We start from the raw sequence: 22,752 nt of genomic DNA on the forward strand, positions 1-22,752 counted from the left end.
AAGCCCATCTCTACTAAAAATACAAAATTAGCTGGGTGTGGTGGCGCATACCTGTAATCCCAGCTACTCGGGAGACTGAGGCAGGAGAATTGCTTGAATCCAGGAGGCAGAGGTTGCAGTGGGCCGAGATCATGCCATTGCACTCCAGACTGGGCAATAAGAGTGAAACTCCATCTAAAAAAAAAATATATATATATATATATATGTGTGTGTGTGTATGTGTGTGTATATATATAGATATATATATACACACACACACACACACACACACACACATACACATTGTTCTTTGTAAAAATAAAAAGAAAATCTTACTTTATCACTGCTTTTAAACATTGTACTGGGAGTTCTAGCTAATGCAATAAGAACCCCTCTCCGCACCCCCAACCGAAAAGGAGAGAAAAGGTATACAGATTGGAAAGCAACAGATAAAATTTTCTTAGATCACAGATCAAGGGATTGAAAAGACAAGCCAGAGACTGAGAGAAAATATTTGCTAGAGACATATCAGGTCAAGGACTGCTATCTAAAATGTACAAAGAACTCTTAAAACTCAATAATGAGAATGCAAAAACTCTATTAAAAGTAGGCCAAAGACCTTAATAGACATCTCACCAAAGAAGGCATACAAATGTCACGCAAGCATACAAAAAGATGTCCATATCATATGTCGTCAGGGAGAGGCATATTAAAACAACAACGAGATACTACTACACACCTATTAGGATGGCCAAAGTCCAGAACAATGACTACACCAAATGCTGGTGAGAATGCAGAGCAACAGGAATTCTCACTTATTGCTGGTACAGCAATGTACAGTCACTTTGGAAGACAGTTTGACAGTTTCTTACAAAACTAAACATACTCTCACCATATGATTCAGCAGATGCTCCTGGTATTCACAAATGAGTTCAAAACTTATGCCCACACAAGGCCCTGCACACAAATGTTTCTAGCAGCTTTATTTACAATTGTCAAACACTTGGAAGCAACCAAGATGTCCTTCATTAGGTGAATGGATATATAAACTGTGGTACATCCTTACAATGGAATATGATTCAGTGCTAAAAATAAGTTATCAAGCCCTGAAAAGGCACAAAGGAAACTGAAATGCATATTACTAAGTGAAAGAAGCCAACCTGAAAAGGCTACATACTGTGTGATTCCAACTATGTGACATCCTGGAAAAGGCAAAACCGTGGAGACAGTAAAAAGACTCATGTGTGCCAGGGTTTAATAGGGAGAGACGAATGAGTAGATGGAGCACAGAGGATTTTTTAGGGCAGTAAAACTACTCTCTGTGATACTGTAATGGTGGGAATATATGACAAATATGTCCAAACTTAAGAACGTACAATACCAAGAGTGAACCCTAATGTAAGGTATGGACTTCGTGTGATGATGATGTGCTAATGTGGACTCATCAATTGTAATGAATGGTTCACTCTGGTGGGGGATGTTGATAATGGGGAAGGTTGTGCATGTGTGAGACAGGTGGGATATGGGAAATCTCTGCATCTCACCCTCAATTTTGCTGTGGACCTAAAACTTCTTTTAAAAATAAAGTCTATTAAAAAAAGTTCTGTGGTTGAGTAAGTTTGGGAATACTGTGTACTCAGATTCTCTCTTGGAGATTATGATGCACACATAAAGCACATATCAAAGGTTCTAAGAAGTCCAAAGATAAAGAAATCCAGCATAAACCAACTTGTTTGACCACAGAAGCTTTGTTTGCTCAATAGCTAGTTACATCCAATGGAACTAGTACGCAATAGAATATTCGTGGGAAATGCTGAACCCCCCCGCGCCAAACACACACACAAAAAGTAAACCCTTGTGCTCTAAAGGACATCATTAACAAAGTGAAAAGATGACTCACAGAATGGGAGAAAATATCGGGAAATCATAGCTCTGATGAGGGACTTATCCCTAGAATATGTAACTAACTCTTACAACTCAAATATAAAAAGAAAACCAAATTAAAAAATGAACAAAGGATTTGCATAGATATTTCTCCAAGGAAGACATGCAAACTGCCAGTAAGAACATGAAAAGATGTTAAACATCGTTTACTATCAAAAAGCAAAGCAAAACAACACAAAAACACAAGATACCACTTTGTGCTCACTTGCAGGGCTGTAACCGAGGAGACAGTAAGACAAGTGTTGATGAGGATGTAGAGAAATTGGAAGCTTTGTACATTGTTGGTGGGGATGTAAAATGATGCAGCTTTGGAATACAGTGTGGAAGTTCTTCGAATAGTTAATTACTACATGACCAGATATTCTGCTCCTAGGTATATAACCAAGAGAAAAAATATATATACCACACAAAACCTTTCATAGCAATGTTCAGAGCTGCATTATTCATAATAGCTAAAAAGTGGAAATAACCCACGCATTTGTAATAAACAAGATGTGGTATATCTATACATTGGAACATTATGTGGCCGTAAAATGCAATGGAGTATTAATGTGTGCTGCAACATGAATGGACCTGAAGGGAAAGAAAAAAAATAAGTGGAAAAAAAAAAAAAAAAAAAAGAAAAGAAACAGTCTCAAGGGGTCACACATGGAATGATTCCATTTGTATGAAATGTCCAGAACAGGCAAATTTATAAAGACAGAAAGTAGATTAGCAGTTGCCAGAGGCTGGGAGAAGGGGATAATGGGGAGTGACTGCTAAGAGATGTGTGGTTTCTTTTTGGGGTAATGAAAATATTCTGGAAGTAAGTAGTGGTGATAGTTGCATAACTCTGTGAATATACTAAAGCCACTGAATTGTACACTTTAATTATATCACAAAGTTATTTAAAAAATTAATTAGTTCATGTAAATGACTTTAATATATGATTAAGGCATTACAGAAGAGCGAGGAAAGGGAAGCTTATTAATGGTATTGGGGCTATCTGCTTTACAATTTAGAAAAAGTAATACCTTTACATTTATATTATGATTCAAAATACATTTTAGAGGGATTACATATTAAATAGTAGAATTGGTTTTAAACAGAAAAACTAACAAGAAAGTAGAAATATTAATCAGACATTTATTAGTGGAGCTAGAATAAACTTCTTTACAAAGCAGCAATAGAAGAAATCACCAAGTAAATGATCAACATCAAACTAGATGTATAAAAATTAAGAACTATTTGATATAAATAGGAAAACAATAATAAAAAGGAAAATAACAAATTGGCAGAGAATGTATTGCAGCAAATATGTTGGACGAAAGGTGAATATCTTTACTCTAGAAAAAGTTAAATTATTTGATAAGATAAAAAAATGAAAATAAAGCAGAAGATACAAAAAAAAAAGAGAAAGTTGCAAAATTCACGGTAGGATAAAAGTTGTGGAATAACCCATGTTGTGAAAAGGCTATGTGCTATACTGTTGTGCAGAGACAGGAAATATCCATTTGGTGTTGGGGAGGGAGACAATAAGGGTAGAGTAAACAAAATGCGGAAAAATATTCGTCCGTGCTTGTAATCAAAGGCATGTATTTAAAAATAGTAACTATCTATTTTTCTTTGATTGGATTAGCAAACATTACAATTCTCAAAACTGGTGTGAAGAAAAGGTAAAAGTGATGTATTCTCAAACGTAGACAAGCAATGTAGTATCATGAAAAGATTCATACTGTGTTTGGAATTAGGCAGAATTAAAATCAAACGATAATTCTGTCACTTACAAGCTGTGTGATCTTGGTAACTAAGACAATCTCTCTAAATCTGTATTATTAGCCATAATATGGTGATGTTTCCTACTTTGCAGCATTGATGTGAGAAAAATAATAAGGATCTAGCTGAGTCCTTGACACATTCTACGCACTCAGTTTATTCTAAGAGTTCAATAAACAGTGACTGTTTGAATATTACAGTTGGTCGTAGAAATTAATAAGAAAGAAATATAGCAAGAATCAAAAACTATCAAATGTTCATATTATTTGATCCAGTGATTTTACTTCTGGAAATATATTCTAAGAAAATAACCATTAAGAAAAAAATTATATGCACAAAACTATTTTAATGGCATTATCCAGAATAGGAAATGTTTTATAACAGAAGAATGGTTAACTAAATTATGATGTAACTATTCACTGAGTGGAAGTATGATGTGGCTGCTGCAAAGAATGATAATTGTGAACGCCAAGTCATTTCTTTAAAAAAAATTGGTATTTATGTGCATCAAAGGGCACAATGAACAGAGTGAAAAGGTAACTTACAGAATGGGAGAAAATATTTGCAAATCATATCTCTATAAGGTGTTAATATCTAGAAACATAAAAAAACTTGTATAACTTAACAACAAAAAGACAAGCTGATTTTTAAAAGGACGAAGGACTTGAATAGACATTTGTCTAAAGAAGACATACAAACATATGAAAAAATGCTCAATATTATTAATCAGAGAAATGCAAATCAAAACCACAATGAGAGAGTACCTCATACTTGTTAGGATGGCTACTATGAAAAAAACAAAAGCAAAAACAAAAGTAGGCCAGGTATGGTGACTTATGCCTGTAATCCTAGCTCTTTGGGATGCAAAGGTAGGAAGAAGATAGCTTGAGGCTAGGAGTTTGAGACCAGCCTGGGCAATGTCATGAGATCCTGTTTCAACAAACAGACAAAGAAACAAAACCCCAAAAGTAACAAGATTGGTAAGAATGAAGAGAAATGGAACCCTTGTGCACTGTTGGTGGGAAATTGTAAAATGATGTAGTTCTGTGGAAAACAGTATGGAGCTTCCTAAAAAAATTAAAAATAGAAGTACCATGTGGTCCAGCAATCCCACTTCTGAGTATACATCCAAAAAAGCTAAATGAGGGATCTCAAAGAGATATTTGCCCATCCGTGTTCATAGCAGCATTATTCACAGTAGCCAAGAGATAGAAGCAACCCGAATGTCCATGAATGGATGGATGAATAAGCAAAACATAGTAAATCCATACAATGGAATATTAGCCTTAAAAGGGAATAAAACTCTTTGTCACATACTACAATATAGATAAACCCTGATAATATTATGTGAAAAAGCCAGTAACAAAAAGACAAGTACTGTATCCTTCTACTTATATGAGGTATTTAAAGTAGTCAAAATCACAGAAACAAAGTAGAATGGTGGTTACCAGGGGCTGGTGGGTGTAGTGGAGGAAAAGGGGAATTGTTTAACGGGTATAGACTTTCAGATTTGCATGGCAAAACAGTTCTGGAGGTCTGCTGTAGAACAATGTGAATATACATAACACTACTAAACTGCACTCTTAAAATGGCTCAGAGAGAAAACTTCACTTTTTTGCCGCAATAATTTTTTAAAAATTAAAGCTTCAATAAATATGAACTGATCGTGTTTCACTGTGCCATGTCCTGTGGTCTGGAGGGAGATCACTTCGGAAAAGAAAAAGCCAGAGGGACCATCAAGGGCCATTTGGGAAGAGCAGGGAGAAGCCATTGACAGTTTTTGAAAAAGTTTAAGACAGGGTCTTGCTCTGTTGCCCAGGCTGGAGTGCAGTGGTGCAATCATAGCTCTCTGCATCCTGGAACTCCTAGGCTCAAGTGATTCTCCTGCCTCCATCTCCTGAGTAGCTAGGACTACAGGCACAGGCCACTGCCCCTGGCTAATTTTTAAAATTTTTGTAGAGATGAGGTCTTGCTATGTTGCCCAGGCCAGTCTTGAACTCCTGGCCTCAAGAGATCTTCTGCCTTGGCTTCCCAAAATGTTGGGATTACAGCCCTGAAACACTGCCCAATCATCCATTGAAATTTTAAAGCAGGAAAACAAAAACAGTGTAAAATAGATTAGAACAGAAAATTATATGTAATACAACTATGCAAAAACACGCCAACCAAGGAAAACATGAAAAGGAATGAGCTTATGGGTGATGCTTTCCTCCATTAAAAAAGTAATTCTTGTTTTTGTCTCCTCTAACTCATAAAGGGAGTGGCCAGCAAAGCCACACAATCTGGAAGTTCTAAGAGAAAGGAGAGTATTGCGTCTTCTATACCTACCTTTCTCCGGCTTACTCCTCTAGTCAGGCGAGCACAAGTTGAATTCAAGGCTGAGTGTCTCCTGTGCTGCCACCTCGTGGTCACTCCCAGGCTGTCAGCTGAATTGAAGAGTATGCCAGTAACATGTTGTTTCATGTCAAATAATCAGAGCACAATTTATGAATATGATTGAAATTATTTTAGTAAATAATCTTAAAATGTGTCTCTTAGATACTAGTCTTGATTGCAAGTGGTTGAGGATGAACCTTGTGACCTTTTAAAATGTCTTCCAGCTCTGTTTTATGTGGTTTAAATTAAAAAAAAAAAAAACTTTCGAAACTCTGGAAATTTTATATTAACGTGGCATAATTCATACCAAAAGTTCTGTTGGTTTGTGTTTTTAGAAAAATTCAATATTTAATAATAATGAAAAGACACTAGAGGTTTTACAAAACGAATGATGAGCTTTAGACATAAATATCATGACTAACATTTTTAAGTTGGCAAATTCAGTATTTTCTTTGCCAACCTGTTATTTTGCAACGAGAAACTTCTCAAAGTAGACGATCAAATAGTCCTTAGGCTCAAAAGTAGTATATGTTGACATTGAGAAAAAAATAATATTTTAATATAAGAAAATCTGTGGTGCTTGCTAATGAATGTTTTAAATATTACGGCATGAAGCAAGTATTTTTTCCCTTAATTTAGAACTATTTTATAACTAATGGGAAATACCATTTTTTTCCAGAAGACAAGTAGACCATACATATTAAATTAATGTAAGAAATTTCAAAATCTTACCTTATGCAGCTGTTTTTTTCCTTCTTTCTTTTTCCTGTTTATCAATTGTAAAGACTATGTAGCAAAATTTTCAACTTTTAAAATTCCCTAATGATACCTGAATTTATGGATTAATCTGTATTTTAGGAAAGGCAGAGGCTCTGGACTCAGATTACCTGCTTCCAATTCTGACATGACCTTTCTGGGCACATGTTCTTTGAACCAATGAGTTTAATAGTTTTCATCTGCAAAATGAGACAAACATCCTACCTACTTCATAGGGGTTTTGAAAAATTCGATGAAATAATGCATACAATGCACTTGACAGTGCTCAGTACATAAGAAATTCTTACTCTTAGGCAATATTACAAATGAAAAGAATCTATGCTAGAGAAAAAGGTCTGTAATTATCACAGCATCATAGTACTCTAATATCTTTCACCAGATCAGTGGTGTGATTTCTTTCTTTTCTTTTCTTTTCTTTTTTTTTTTTTTGAGACAGAGTCTCATTCTGTCACCCAGGCTGGAGTGCAGTGGCATGATCTCGGCTCACTGCAACCTCTGCTCCCGGGTTCAAGCAATTCTTCTGCCTCAGCCTCCTGAGTAGCTGGGACTACAGGCACATGCCACCACGCCCAGTTAATTTTTGTATTTTCAGTAGAGATGGGGTTTCACCATGTTGGCCAGGCTGGTCATGAGTTCCTGACTTCGTGGTCTGCCCTCCTTGGCCTCCCAAAGTGCTGGGATTACAGGTGTGAGCCACTGCACCAGGCATGGTGTGATTTCTTTAAAATGTGTGTGTGTGTGTGTGTGTGTGTGTGTGTACATGTGTGTAATGATCTATTTCTAGAAATGTTTCCTTGGAGTTATTTTGTTATTTAGTTGTTGTTTTGAAGAAATTACTATCACATATGCATCTCACAGCCTGTTCTTCCTTAGATATGGATTCTACAGTGTTCAGAATAGAAACAAAATGAGTTTGACCCAGAGCAGGATTGTAAAGTTAAAACCATAAAGTTTTAATTAAAAGGACATAAGAAAAATTCAAATCCAAATATTACATATCTAAAAAACTATTCATACTCTATAATATTTAAAACCACTTCTCATACATCAGTGCTAGGTAAAACTTTAATAACTCTTGAATTAGTATTTTAAATTAAAATTTAAAAATCATTTTGATAAACAAACCTTTTAAATACCATTTAAGGTTCTTTAAATAATTGATTATTGTTCACCATGTTGTATGATTGGAAAAATAGAACAACTGAGGAATCTTTTGTGATATTATGTACCAGAAGTTAAAACAATATGGTGCAAATTAGATCCAAACAATATACGGTATGTTGTTTAGATACCAAACAATATATGGTACAAAAATCAGAGAGATGCAGGGAACAGCTCAGAGTTAGGAGTAGAGAATGAGGAATTGTCTATGGAGTGTTCTTCAAGGTGATATGTTGGCAAAGTTCTGGATTATTGGAGAGACTGTCCTGGACAATCGGTATATCTCTGAGTCAGTATATTAGCCTCTTGTTTTTTTGGAGACAGGCTTCTTTCTCACTTTGTCACCCAAGCTGGAGTGCAGTGACACAATCTCAGCTCACTACAGTCTTGACCTTCCAGGCTCAAGTGATCCTTCTACCTCAGCCTCCTGAGTAGCTAGGACCACAGGTGTGCACCATTGTTCCTGGCTAATTTTTATATGTTTTGTAGAGGTGAAGTCTCACTATGTTACCCAGGCTGGTCTCGAACTCCTGAACTCAAGTGATTCATCTGCCTTAATATCCTAAAGTGATGGGATTACAGTTGTGGACCACTGCATCTGGCCAGTGTATCAGCCTCTTATCAAAGATTGAGGCTGGTCAGGAGAAGCTTGATGGATGGAGAATATGGAGTAAGCAGAAATGCAGAATCTGAAATACATAGTGTGGTTTGGCTGAAGAAAGAGGGTGTGAATGGTGCAGACACAGCTGCTCAACATCAGAATGAAGCCTCAGATCCAACTGTTCTCACCCAGATTTGGTGATGCTGAGAACGGGGATATGCTGGTCATGTAGAGAGCTGCTATGTTCCTTTCATTGATTCAGTACATGCTTATTCAATTTATGTGACAGAAACCATTGTAGACACTAGGGAACATGACACAGTCCTTGTCTCAAGGAGCTTAGTGGGTGACAGCTATGTGAACATACAATCACAGAAGAGTGTGGTAAGTGCTGGACAGGTAGTACGGCAGAATGCTTAGAACAGGAACTTTGGCATTATCTGGACTCAGGCTCTTGCTCTGTAAACTTGGTGAGTTGCTTGACCTAAGCCTCAGATTTCTTATCTAGAAAATGGAGGCACTAACAAAACCTTTTATATTTGGGTTGTTATAGGATTGACATGCTATGATGCCAGCCAAATTCTTAACATAATCCTGACTCGTGGTGGTGGGGGCCAGAGGGGGAACCTAATAAATGTTAGCTATTGGGAGGAAAACACAGAGCTATGGGGCTTACTACATGAGAAACAGCGAGTTCAAAGAAGACATAATGGAAGATGTGAGTAAGATGAGGCCCAGAGAAGTTAGCTTGACAAAGGAAAGCACATGGAAAGCCAGGGAGGAGTGTTTAGGGAGGAAGAGTTCTAGAGGTGGGAGAATGGAAGGCATGTTGAGGGAACTAAAAGTAATAGATCAATGAACATAAAATGGATTCTGGAGGGAGAGAGAGGAAGGGCTTTGATTCTGCAGGGTTGCATATGTCAGAGAGTTCTTGAGACTAACCAAGCACACACCTACCTCATGGATGTCAGCTTGACCTTCCTTCTGCCTGGATTACTCTTCCCTACATGCCTCTTTCCCTTGCTTCCTTCAGACCTTTGCTCAGACTTCAGGAAATTCTTCCTTGACCACCCTACATAAAATAGGATTTAAACTGTATAGGGCAGTAGTGAAATAGGCAGATTCAGGAGCCCAGCTGCTGGGACTCACATCCCAACGCTACCCTTTCCTGCAGCAAATTACTTCACCTTGTTATGCTTCACCTTCCTCATGTGTAAAATGAGCATAATACTAGTACTGATGCGGGGAGGTGCTATAAGGATTAAATGAACTAATAGAAGTAGACCCTTGAGAAGATTGCTTGGCACATAGTAAGTACTCAGTAAGCATCTGCTGCTGTTATTGTCACTAATAATATTATTCCAAATAGTAAATAAGGCACACGATCAAGGCCATTACACAGTTAAAGTTAGCACCTGTTCAGTCTGCTCAGTGCTCTGCGCAAGCTGCTGGGACCTAGAGTTCTACGAGGGGGATGATTTTGTCGTTGATGTTATTTTGCTTTTGTTGTTGTAGTTAGGAAACACATTGAACACATCAAGAAATATATGGAAGTGTATAATGAATATTTGTATATCCACCACTCAGCTTAAGAAATAAGATGTTACAGGCTGGGCACGATGGCTCGCGCCTGTAATCCCAACACTTTGGGGAGGCTGAGGCAGGTGGATCACTTGAGGTCAGGAGTTTGAGACCAGCCTGGCCAACATGGTGAAACCCTGTCTGTACTAAAAAGACAAAAATTAGCTGGGCGTGGTGGTGGGCACCTGTAATCCCAGCTACCTAGGAGGTCGAGGCAGGAGACTCACTTGAACCCAGGAGGTGGAGGTTGCAGTGAGCTGACATCACGCTGCTGCACTCTAGCCTGGGTGACAGAGTGAGATTCTGTCTCAAAAATCAATAAATACATAAATAAATAAAATGTTACCAATGGAAGCATCTTAAAGTGTTTTGGTTCTGATTTCTCTATTATTGTCCAACACTACAAACTTTTTCCTAAGTGAGCCACTAGAAAGCTACTTCCATAAAGTGCTGACAGGTATGATGTGGGGAAACGTTTGGGGGATTGGGCTCAAATTAGTTTAAGAAATACTGACTTTAATGAAGTAAAATGGGGTTATTTTCTTCACGATAGCTCAAAGCCTTTCAAGCTGAACACAGGAAGCCCTTTCTATGCCATGTCTTTTGTGACCATGTTTTATACAAAACAGTTTTAGAAACACCAATCTGTGTTATACTACTGCATCAACTCCAAAAAGTACCAATCCCCTGATGATTTTCGCATCACTCAAAGAGGATAAATTAATTTCAAAACTTGAGTTAAAAAATAGGGCTTAGTCATTAATAATCTTAGTGCCAAGAAGATCAGAAGCAAATGGGCAGTTTGACTTTAATAACCATGGAGTTATGGCCTAATATTTCCATTTGCTCCATAATCTTGCTATTTTATTCCATCCACCTGTTCCTTGATCCTGATATTTATTTATTTTTAATTGTCATTGTAACAATTTTTTGTTGTTATTGCAATAGCTCTCAAATCCCTTGTAGAACAAGGCAGGGAATACATTCATTAAACTCAAATGAAATGTACCTAATTTCTTCACTCAAATATACTAAATTTTACAATGCTGATTTAATAACTATATTGGACATTTCTTTTGGTTATTTCCAAATTTAACATTGATTGATACTGATATTAGGCCTTTGGTATTGACGTAAGCCAGAAATTGGACTATAGCCACACCATACTTATAAATGTAGTCATTTCAAGGTTATGTGGTGGTAGAAGTCTGGGTCAGTGATGATCTGATGGATTGGAAGATGGGTGGGGAAAAACTTCTTGGAGCAGCTGGTCCCTGAGCTGTGATTTAAAGAGGAGAAACTTGTGGTTTGGTTGTTATTCCATAGATATGGAAAAAATTGAGCCAAGGCTCACAGCCAGGAGAGGAAGAACCAGTGGAAGGAACCACATGACAATAAATTTAGTTGGTGTGGAAGGTGAAGGCTAGGTTAGAGTAGGAGATGAAAACAAAGAGGGCGGGGCAAGCTGGGAGAGGCCTTTGAAAGAAATACTCGGAAAATTGTGTTTGATTCAAAGTGTAATAGGAAATCAATGTAAGTTCATGAGAGGATGTGGTCAAAATGATGAACAAGGAAAACAAAAAGAGAAAAGGAGTAACTCTGGAAATTGTAGTCCTACAAACACAATTTACGTACCAGTAAATATTATATAATCTATTTGAAAACAAGTAAACCATATTTGTTGAATGGGTGGAGTGAGTTCAATGCAATGGTGAGTGAACACATGGGTACGCTGAGGGAGGCGGCTTCTAGAACCCAGGTGATAAGTGCCCATAATCAGGACAGTGGCTTGTCAGAGACTCTGTGCGAATGTCAAGAGGGATAACAATAATAATGATTATATACATACATACATACCTATATAATATCAGGCATCAGGCAGCACTCTGATGAAACTATAATAAAACAGGTGAGGTAGATAAGTCCCTTGCCTTTAGGAAGCTTAAAATCTAGAGGCAACAATTCATACCCATTCAACAAATTCTTACTGAGCACTTGATCCTGGCCAGGGTATGCCATGTGCTGGTGATGGAATAAAAGATACAGTTCTCATGAAGCTTACAGTCCATCAGGATATAAACCAGTAGGCAGGTAATTAACATCAGTGTAAAGAGAGTCTCTAGGGAAAATACAGAGAGCTGGAGCTAGACTGATGGGGTGGACTGAACATGCACAGAATGGAGTGAGATGTGTTTCTAAAACTCAGGGGAGTTACAATTATACTATTTTGATAAGCATTTTGGAGGAGGGTGGCGAGCAGGGGAGAGCTCCAAGAAGCATGCTTGAATAGCAATAATGGATCATTAAATGCCTTTCTAAAGAGGCAGAGGTTGGTAATCTTCAGGGCTTTTCTTTTGCTGAACTGGAGATTCAGATCTGATGCTAGAGGGAAACTTTTCACAGGCCACAGAAGAGAAGCTAATTGCTGGCTGCCTCAGGAGCTCCCTCTCTACTCTTCCCCACAGAGCGTATGGCTTCTCCTCTATACAACCATCTAAGAGAATCGATTTGCAGAGGCGCTCATGGTTGGCTTGTATTTCTCGGTCTTGATTCCATTCTGCAGTGTGCTATGGGAGCATGTAAGTGGGGTGCCTAGCCAGTTTTGTTGGGCTGGGGAGAGGGGTGGACAGTGCTTGATGATGTCGTAGTTCAGAATGATGAAAAAAGAACTATGATCCCAGGGGGCAGCTGCCAGAGAAGACTTGGAAGGAGCGTGGTAACAGGAAACCCAGGAGAAACTACCTGATGCTTTAAACCTGTCTTAACACATGTGAATAGTGTGTTGTTCCCTCTGTATCCTGCTTATCTCCGTGATCTCAGAATGATCTGTTAGTGCAGCTTGGCCACTCACAGACGTTCTCTGAAGGAGATAGGTGCTGTTGGTGAAGAAGTGAAAGTCAGAAAAAGTCAGAAGTCAGGCTTGTTGTTCAGAGCCCTTTGATCCAAGTAACAGAGCCCAACCAAACTAGGTTGTGAAAGAGGAGATTGCTCCTCCCCCATCCCTGCCCCCCTCATATCACTAAAAACCTTGGGAAATGAGTGCGCAATGGACTGAATGTTTTGTTGCTTTTTTCGTATGTTGAAACGCTAATCTCCAGTGTGATGGTATTAGGAAGTGGGGCCTTTGGAAGGTAATTAGGTCATGAGGATGAAGCCCTCATAAATGGGATAAATGCCCTTATAAGAAGAGGTGGAAAAGTGAGCTGGCCCTCTTTCTGCCATGTGAGGATACAAGGTGAAGCTGACTGTCTGTAACCTGCAAGAGGGCCTTTACCAGAATCCAAACACGCTGGCACCCTGATTTCTGACTTCCCAACCTCCAGAACTGTAAGAAATAAATATTTATTGTTTCAGCCACTCAGTATATGGTAATTGGGTATGGGAGCATGAACTGACTAAAACAAGGTGGATGCAGGGCATAAGCCATGGTGTCAGGGTTATCTTTTCCTCTCTCTTGTCTCTGCTTTTCTTTGTAACTCAGCTTCTTTCCCTCTTATCCTGGACAGCCTCTTTCAAGCAGCTGGGGAGATGATGAACAAGAAAAATGCAAACACTTTTCATACAGTTCAAGATTGTGAAGGAAACAGAATCATCATTCCCATTACGCTCAGCAGAAAAGTCTAGGGAAAATTCTGATTGGCTAATTTGATGACGTGCTCATCCCCGAACCATCATTATGGTTAAGGATAATGGAGTTCTCTGACCAAGTTTAGGTCATTTCCCACTTTGTGGATTGGAAGGTTGCATTAACTCTCCTATCCCTGAAACACACACTGTTTAGAGAAAAAGAGTGGATCTATCAAGGGGAAGATACTGCTAATAAAATATAATTTTTTAAAAAGTAAAATCATGGCTGGGCATGGTGGCTCACGTCTGTAATCCCAGCAATTTGGGAGGCTGAGGAGGTCAGATTACCTGAGGTCAGGAGTTCAAGACCAGCCTGGTCAACATGGCGAAACCCTGTCTCTACTAATAATACAAAAATTAGCCAGGCAAGGTGGTACGTGCTTGTAATCCCAGCTACTCTGGAGGCTGAGGCACGAGAATCACTTGAACCGAGGAGGCAGAGGTTACAGTGAGCCGAGATCATGCCACTGTACTCCAGCCTGAAAGAAAGAAAGAAAGAAAGAAAGTAAAATCATAGGCCAGGTATGATGGCTCACGCCTGTAATCCCAGCACTTTGGGAGGCTGAGGCAGGCAGATCACTGGAGGTCAGGAGTTTGAGACCAGCCTGGCCAATATGGCGAAACCCTATCTCTACTAAAACTACAAAAATTAGCCAGGCTTGGTGGCGGGTGCCTGTATTCCCAGCTACTCAGGAGCCTGAGACAGGAGAATTATTTGAACCTGGGAGGTGGAGTTTGCAGTGAGTTGAGATTGCACCATTGAACTCCACCCTGGGCAACAGAGCAAGACTTTGTCTCAAAAAAAAAAAAAAAAAAAGAAAGAAAAGAAAAAGAAAAAAAGAAAAGAAAGAAAGAAAGAAAAAAAGTAAAATCATGACTGATACAGATATGCAAATGAGCATATATAAAAGATTTATTATATTCACTAATCAATGAAAAAAACTAACATTACAACTTGTTCCAAAAAGAAACTGATTTAGGGATATTGAAATAAGCATCCAAATGGAGGCAAAACTATTTTTTCCAGAATGGGTGGGAAAGAAATCAATCAAACCTATACCAAATAGGAAAAAATTACAGACAAAAATCATTTTCCATTCCTGTCGGTTACCTAGAAGTCACAGAGTTGTAAATACCTCCCACAGTGTCAGAATCTGATAACCCAGAGGGGTTTCCTCTAGCGTATAGTTGCATAGTTTTCAACTGGAAGTGCAAATATTTTGCCTACACCAGGCAGACAAACAACATGTGTTCACTAAACAAGGGATGTAGTATGTGAGAGAGAAATGTTTCCCCTTGTAATTCCAGGTGGTACCAGCAGAAAGCTTACCTAAATTCAGTTACTATAGGTAATGTATTGGTTCCTGGAAATGTGGTCTCCGCCTCAGTTGTCTCTGTGTTCTCTGGACCTAACACATGAGAGATGTTTATTAAGTGTGTGAGATGAATGTTGAATAGTGCACCTGCCATGTGGACTTCCTGTGGAGCAATAGAAAAGTGTCCCCACCTTTATGTTGCTCATACATAGCCTTGAACCATTTCTACAGCTCTTAGTTCTCAGCTAGCAGGAAAGCCCTGTAATTTTATTGCTACAAAATATATTGCATGTGTGTAAAACATTAGAAACTTGGATTTGGGGATTTGTATTATAGATTACTCAAGGTTAATTTTGGTTCTACAGAGATATTATTTCTGTGGTGGTTGGCTATAGTAACACTAAACAAGCATGAGGAATTGTTGCTATTATAACTACCGTAAACTACGTTATAATTACAGTAAAAAAAACAAACAAACAGAAAAACAGTAAACAGCAAAAGATGATAGGAACTGGGATTTGCATTAAACTCCAGTCTATGTTGAGTGTGCCAGCAAATGGAACTTACAACTCCAACGAATACAACTTTTTTCAGGGCATCTAGTTACTCCCAACCAATGAGATACATATTTATTAGACCATAAGCAGCTGCTGGGCCAACCCTCAAGGAAAAACATCAACTCAATAGGAAACAACTGCTAAAAATGTATAGGGAATAAGAAAAAAAAAAATAAGCAGGGGTGTGTGTGTGTGTGTGTGTGTGTGTTTTGAGACAGACTCTCTCTGTCACCTGGGCTGGAGTGTAGTGGTGAGATCTTGGCTCACTGCAACCTCTGCCTCCCAAGTTCAAGTGATTCTCCTTCCTCAGCCTCCCAAGTAGCTGGGACTACAAACATGCACTACCACACCCGGCTAATTTTTTTTTTTTTTTTTTTTTTTGTATTTTTTGGTAGAGATGGGGCTTCACCATGTTGGCCAGTCTGGTCTCAAACTCTTGACCTCAAGTGATCCGCCGGCCTCAGCCGCTCAAAGTGCTGGGATTACAGGCGTGAGGCACTGCGCCCAGCCAGCAATTGTATTTTCAGTACAAGGTCCAGAATGACCAAGCTGTCTGTGAACTGCCCGCCCCACAGTCAAACTGTGGAACCAAGACTGCCTATCCTTTAACATGCACTGTTTGGACATTACTTCTCCTCCGAATTGCTTCTTAATGGTGACACCACAGGCACATGTGGTACCAGGAGAGAGTTAGGCAAGCAGCATAGTAGTTCTCTGTGGGAGCAGATAGAACTTCATCTGCCTTTAGATTCATGGGGTGGCCTTCACTGCTTGGGGCAGATGAATCTGTGTGATCCTTGGAAAATGTGGGACAAGGAGACCCGTAATGAGAAGGAGTCAATTTTAGGAACATGGTCCTTTACCATAGTAAAAGGTAAAAATCTCTGTTTCCCCCATTCAAAGAGTCAATAAAGTATATCCAGCCATTATCCCAAGACCTGTGTTTTCCTCTGGGCCGTAAAATATATACTTAGTTGTGCATCTCTTTAAAAGATTCACTTAGTGTAAAATGGAAAGACAGCTTTGAGCAGGGCAGGCTTCTTGACAGCTGGATTGCGTGCTATGAAAATGAAAGAATAGAGAACAGATTTTTAAAAGCAAGGAAGTTTCAGACTCTTGGAGGGAAATCTGGGGAGGACTCAAGCAGCTTGAGCCGACAATGCTTTCAAAATAAGTCAAGCTAGCACCTCTGTAAGATGGTGTCTGATCTTCACCCCCTACGCAAGCTGATTTCTAAATGGAAAGAAGCTGAAACTCAAATGAGGCCTGGCCTATTCTCCCCAGGGTGCCCTCCTACGATGAAAGGCGTTCTTCTTCCCTAATCAAGTCTATCCCAGTGGAAAACTCTTCTTTCCTCTTTTCTGTGTAATTTAAAAATAAATAAGTCACCAAAAGCCAATCTAGAGATGAAAACCCATTGAAAAGAAATGATGACACGCTTGTTACTGGCTCCTGTGTGGGCCATGCACAGGGAGTGGGCACACACTGCTGTTAGCTGGAGAAAGCATGAACTGCTGAAATTATTTCTGACTGCTAAATGAAGGAGGAAAACTGCCGTGCAATGTGCCAAGTGTTCACATAGAAAATCAGCATACCCCAGGGAAACGGGGAGGGAGGGGGAGACGCAGAAAAACTGAATATTGGAGTTTTGGAGCAGGTTGAGAGGCAACAGGAGGGGAAAGATTTCATCTCTGAGGTGGTCCCATTTTAAATCTGCTTTCGCCTTCTTACAGAAAGTGGCTCTCTGTATACCTTTACACACCCGCCTGCCAGCCAGCGCTTCCTCGCCTTCCTCTGCCACACTCCTTTTAAAGCAACAGCTGCCCATTCATGGGCCTGGGCAAACACCTGGGCTTCTTGGCTGTGTGTGTGTCTGTGTGTGTGTGTGTGTGTGTGTGTGTGTGTGTGTGTGAGAGAGAGAGAGAGAGGGAGAGAGCGCAAGTGAGCAAGAGAGCATTTTAGAGCTGTGTGGAATCTAAGGTGGCAGTCAGCCTTACGAGATGCCTGGAAAGACAGAAGCTGGTAAAATGATGAAATAGAGGACTGAAGCAAAACAGGATTGTCTTGGACCTGTGATTGCCCTGAATTTGCCGACAGCAAGACAAAAATCGTTTTGTCTAGAAGATGTTTATTCTGAACCAAGCTTTCCTGCACTATTTGTAAGCTATGGTGTACAGAGTACAAGCTCTGAAGTTAGGCGAAACTTACTGTGAATCCCATCTCTGCCACTTACAAACTGCACGATCTTGGACAAGTTGTCTAATCTGTCTCTGGCAAGGTCGCATTATCTGTAAAATGGAGACAAAGAATATCTTTCTCACAGGATGCTTGGAGGGATTAAATGAGATACAGTATAGTATAAATCAGGTTAGAAAACTAAGTCTTTGCTCTATTATTTGTTGGCTAGGTATTATACTAATTTATTCTTTCTGACGTAATATTCTAATGTTAAAAGATGTTGCTCTAAAATACAATTTCTAATCCTTGAGGAAGATGATAATGAAGAATCTCTTACTATGACATATGAAGAAAACACTATTCTCTCTAAGAAAACCTGCTGGCTTCAGTTTCTTCCACCTATGGAGAACCATGATACATCTCTTTAATATATTCTTTTGTATTCTACATTGACTGAAGGGTTCCGCTAAAACCCCTGATGAATAGAAGAAACAATGATGTGCATATAGGGTTACCAAATTTAATGTGGCATGGTTTGTTATTGTTTTGCATTTATTTTGTAGAACATAGAACTCATCAGAGCTCCTTCCCAGCAGCTTTTTAATGACAACCCTGTGAGCTATGACCATCAATTACTTTACTCAAATGAAAGATGGATGGACTGTTTTACTCTTCAGACCTCAAAGCAATGTAGATTTGGCAGGGAGTAGTCACCGTTAAAACAATCCATTTTTTTAAGAGGTGACACATTTTGTATTTGTTCCAATTTTCTAAATGTCTTTGAGTTTGGAGGAAAATGTAAGGAAACTCTTTGGAAGATGTTTCGAAGCTTAATTAAAATGCAATTTGAAAATGTACCCCTTGTGCTTTGCACTTGTAAATATGAGCATATTAGGAACTTACACAGAGATGTGAGTGTTCTCATCCTGCTGTTGGGTTGGGAACTGTGTACATTAATCTTCTGTCAAAATAGCAGTGTGCCTCTTTTGCACAACTGAGCCCTGTGGGTAACTTCTGTGCAGTGTATTCATAGGAAGAAAACCTGATATTTTAAATTCTCCTCCCTTCCTCTGGGAGGTTGCTGTATACTCAACACAAACCCTTGCATCTTGTAGTTACAGGGCTGGAAAAGTTCCCACTCAACCAGAGGCTGAAAAACAAAGGGCACTCTGGTGAACAGTGGATAACTTAGAGCAGTTATTCTCTAAGCTTCTTGTTATTGGAGTAAGAGAAGGGCGTGCCATGGGAATCTGAAATACTCAAAACTCAGATCCATCTCCTATTCCCAGCAGATTTTGGGGGCAAAACTCTGCTTTTCAGTTGTTTAATACAGAAACTGAAAGAACTTTTAAATTTTGTTCAACAGATATTTATTGGGCACCTGCTATGTACTGATGTTGTTAATTAGTGTTGATGGCATATATGGAATAAAACAAGGCTCCTGCCTTGAAAAGGTCACAAGATCATTAGGGAAGTACCACTGACAAGGTGAAAGGAATAGTCCTTCTCTTAAGGAGTTAACCTCATGACACATGATAGGATAATTGAAGCAATATCTTTAGTCTTTGTACTCTTAGTAGCTACTGGTATTTAATGCTTTCCCTAAAATGTTCAACTGAATCTTCAGGACTACCTCACCATGTGGCAGCATTTTACTAACTATATATAGAAACTTTCATAATAATCTTGTACCTAACACCTTCTGGGTTGTGACATGAAGGGATGTGGCAAACATTTGTGCGTGGAACGTCTTTTACTCTTTCTTTGAGGAAAGAGTGATGGCTCTGCTCTGCTAGGAACACTTCCTACCTGAAACTCTCAACAAAAGTCAGCGCTTTACAGAAGACGAACGCTCTGCAGACATAGTTTCTGTCTATAACTGGTCCTATTTTCCATGCGCTTTGTGGCCAAAGTGGGGAAAATTGCAGTTGAACTGTAAGATACTCTAATATTCACTTCCAGATTATCCTAAAGTTCATACCCAGTGATGGTGTAAGTATCCCAGAATTTCTTACAAAAGGCCATAACTCGAGTTCTTTAAGTACATGGAGGTTATCTATGAAGCCATATTTCAGTATTTATTTGATGAATTGATCAGACTATAAAATTGAAGTAATACCTTCTTGTTCTTGTTGAGTCCATTACATAGTATATTAAAGAGAGCATTTGGAATTTTAAAATGATTGATTTGACTCCTTTTGTCCTTATACTAACAATAGATGATGAAACATTAAAACTAAATTTTTAGCCATCATGGTTGTAGTTATACTTTCTCCCAAGAAAATCGTCAGTTTCTTCATCTTTTTCAGATTGACATCTTTTTCAGAGTTTTTTCATCTTTTTCAGATTGACACTGCCTGCATTCCAAACTAATTTTTGTAACAAGGAAGGGAGATGTCAATATTGACTTTAATATTTTCAGGACCAATAATGTCAACACTGATTTTGGTTCATAACTTACGTAGCTCTAAATATGTTAGTTGTAGTATAAGCAACATGCTTTAAAATGCACTTGCTTTACAATGATGGCTATGAAAGTACAGAGGAAAGGAACAGGACCTTCACGCTTGAGTGTCACTGCCTGTCTTTTGGAGGTGACCTCTATAATACCTGTAAATACCAAATTTCTGTCTGAATAGAATATGAGGAAGGTAGTGGTATGTTAGCAGATTAAGTTTTATTTTCTTAATGCCAGAATATTTAGTCCAACTTGCCTTTGTGTAAATTGCTACTGTTTTATAAACAGTACTTAAGTCAAAGATAAGCTATATTCACTAGAGTGTAATTTGCTGGGAGTTTATTTACATTAAAATACTTATTACCTTAAACTACATATTTCAGTTTTTCTTTCATATAAAATGACTCTTTTCCCCAAATGTTTTTGCCTCCTTCATCTCCCAACTCCATCCCTTATCCTATGATTTTACTCTTTAACACTGCCAGAGGACCCAGGGTATGACTAAGGGCAACAATGGCATTAATAATGCTTTGGTAATAATTGATAACTATAAATCTCCAAGTTCCCTCTTCCTCCTTTCCTTTTCACGAACAGGCTACTTGTGAAGCAAAACTTAAAGATGGTATACACTTAAAGGTGACTCTGATGCTTTCTTGCCTTGATAACTAAGTATTTACCAAGTTAGTATTAGAAAAACTTATTTTTCATGTGAACAACTTATAAGGATTTGGTGCAATGTCACTTAAGATGTAGAGTTTCAAAACTGCTTCATGGAGTTTTGCAAAATGTGGCTATGTCTGTTTTTAAGGCACCGCAAACTTCTTGCTTTATTCAGGCTTAGTGCATTGGCCTTAAACTTCTAAAGATTGCTTAGTTGTAAAACCACTTCCAACAAATTTTTAAGTGAAGCTAAGCACAGGTTTCCTTATTTGCCTACTAATATAGGTTTAAACTCTTTTTTTTAAAAAATAGCCAAATCAGTTCTATTTTGAAGACTATGGGATCTAAGTGAAAGTATAAATTCAATAGAACAGTCCGGGTGCGGTGGCTCAAGCCTGTAATCCCAGCACTTTGGGAGGCCAAGACGGGCGGATCACGAGGTCAGGAGATCGAGACCATCCTGGCTAACCCGGTGAAACCCCGTCTCTACTAAAAAATACAAAAAACTAGCCGGGCGAGGTGGCGGGCGCCTGTAGTCCCAGCTACTCAGGAGGCTGAGGCAGGAGAATGGTGTAAACCCGGGAGGCGGAGCTTACAGTGAGCTGAGATCCGGCCACTGCACTCCAGCCTGGGCGACAGAGTGAGACTCCGTCTCAAAAAAAAAAAAAAAAAAAAAAAAAAAATTCAATAGAACAGTACTCCCAGAAACATAATTCTACTCACACCTAGTTCATACTAATCTCTCCTTATGTGTTTTTTCCCCTTTTCTAGCCATCCATAGGATTTTGGATTATTTCAGCATTTAGTTGTTTCATGTATACATATGCAACAATCTACCCACTGGAGTAAAAGGCTCATAAAGGCAATTTACTTCTTATGTACCCCCCAAACATCCAATAGACATCTAACAGGATATGGGCATTAATAGACTACTTCTTCAATATGTGCTTGCTTGATTCGTAGGTTTTTTTGTTCTGTTTTTCACTAAGCTGCAGGCAGCAAAGAAAACAGATCTGTAGAAGGAAACGTGTTCATGTTTTCATCTGAACATAATGGGAGGAACCACTAGGAGGATATTCAAAAGTCAAAAAATAACAGATGCTGGTGAGGTTGCGGAGAAAAAGGAACATTTATACACTGTTGGTGAGAGTGTAAATTAGATCACCCACTGTGGAAGACAGTGTGGCAGTTCCTCAAAGACCTGAAGACTGAAATACCACTCGACCCAGCAATCCCATTACTGGGTATATACCCAAAGGAATACAAATTGTTCTATTATAAAGACACATGCACGCATATGTTCACTGCAGCACTATTGACCGTAGCAAAGACACAGAATCAGCCTAAATGCCCATCAATGATAGACGGGATAAAGAAAATGTGGTACATATGCACCATGAAATACTATGCAGCCATGAAAAAGAATGAGATTATGTCCTTTGCTGGGACTTGGATGGAGCTGAGGCCATTATCCTTAGCAAACTAACAAGGAACAGAAAACCAAATACCACATGTTCTCACTTATAAGTGGGAGCTAAATGATGAGAACACATGGACACATAGAGGGGAACAATACACATTGAGGCCTATTGGATAGTGGAGGGGAGGGTGAGAGGAGGGAGAGGATTAGGAAAAATAACTAACGGATACTAGGCTTAATACCTGGGTGATGAAATAATTGGTACAACCTGCATGACATGTGTTTACTTCTGTAACAAACCTGCACATGTACACCTGAACTTAAAAGTTAAAAATTAAAAATACAAAAGAGATTCCACATGA

At 38.9% G+C, this 22,752-nt stretch overlaps 1 long non-coding RNA gene across 1 annotated transcript; it reads right to left on the bottom strand.

Moving 5' to 3' along the window:
- Window positions 1–136: 136 nt before the first annotated feature.
- Window positions 137–22,729, bottom strand: LOC108580937. Its single transcript, XR_002515592.2, has 6 exons — window positions 22,633–22,729; window positions 17,883–17,962; window positions 12,032–12,069; window positions 9,551–9,665; window positions 6,007–6,104; window positions 137–174 (listed from the first exon to the last, which is right to left on the bottom strand). It is a non-coding gene; the product is annotated as an uncharacterized LOC108580937 (long non-coding RNA).
- Window positions 22,730–22,752: the final 23 nt, after the last annotated feature.

This window comes from Papio anubis, chromosome 9 (genome assembly GCF_008728515.1).
Source record: "Papio anubis isolate 15944 chromosome 9, Panubis1.0, whole genome shotgun sequence".
NCBI classification, from domain to species: Eukaryota; Metazoa; Chordata; class Mammalia; order Primates; family Cercopithecidae; genus Papio; species Papio anubis.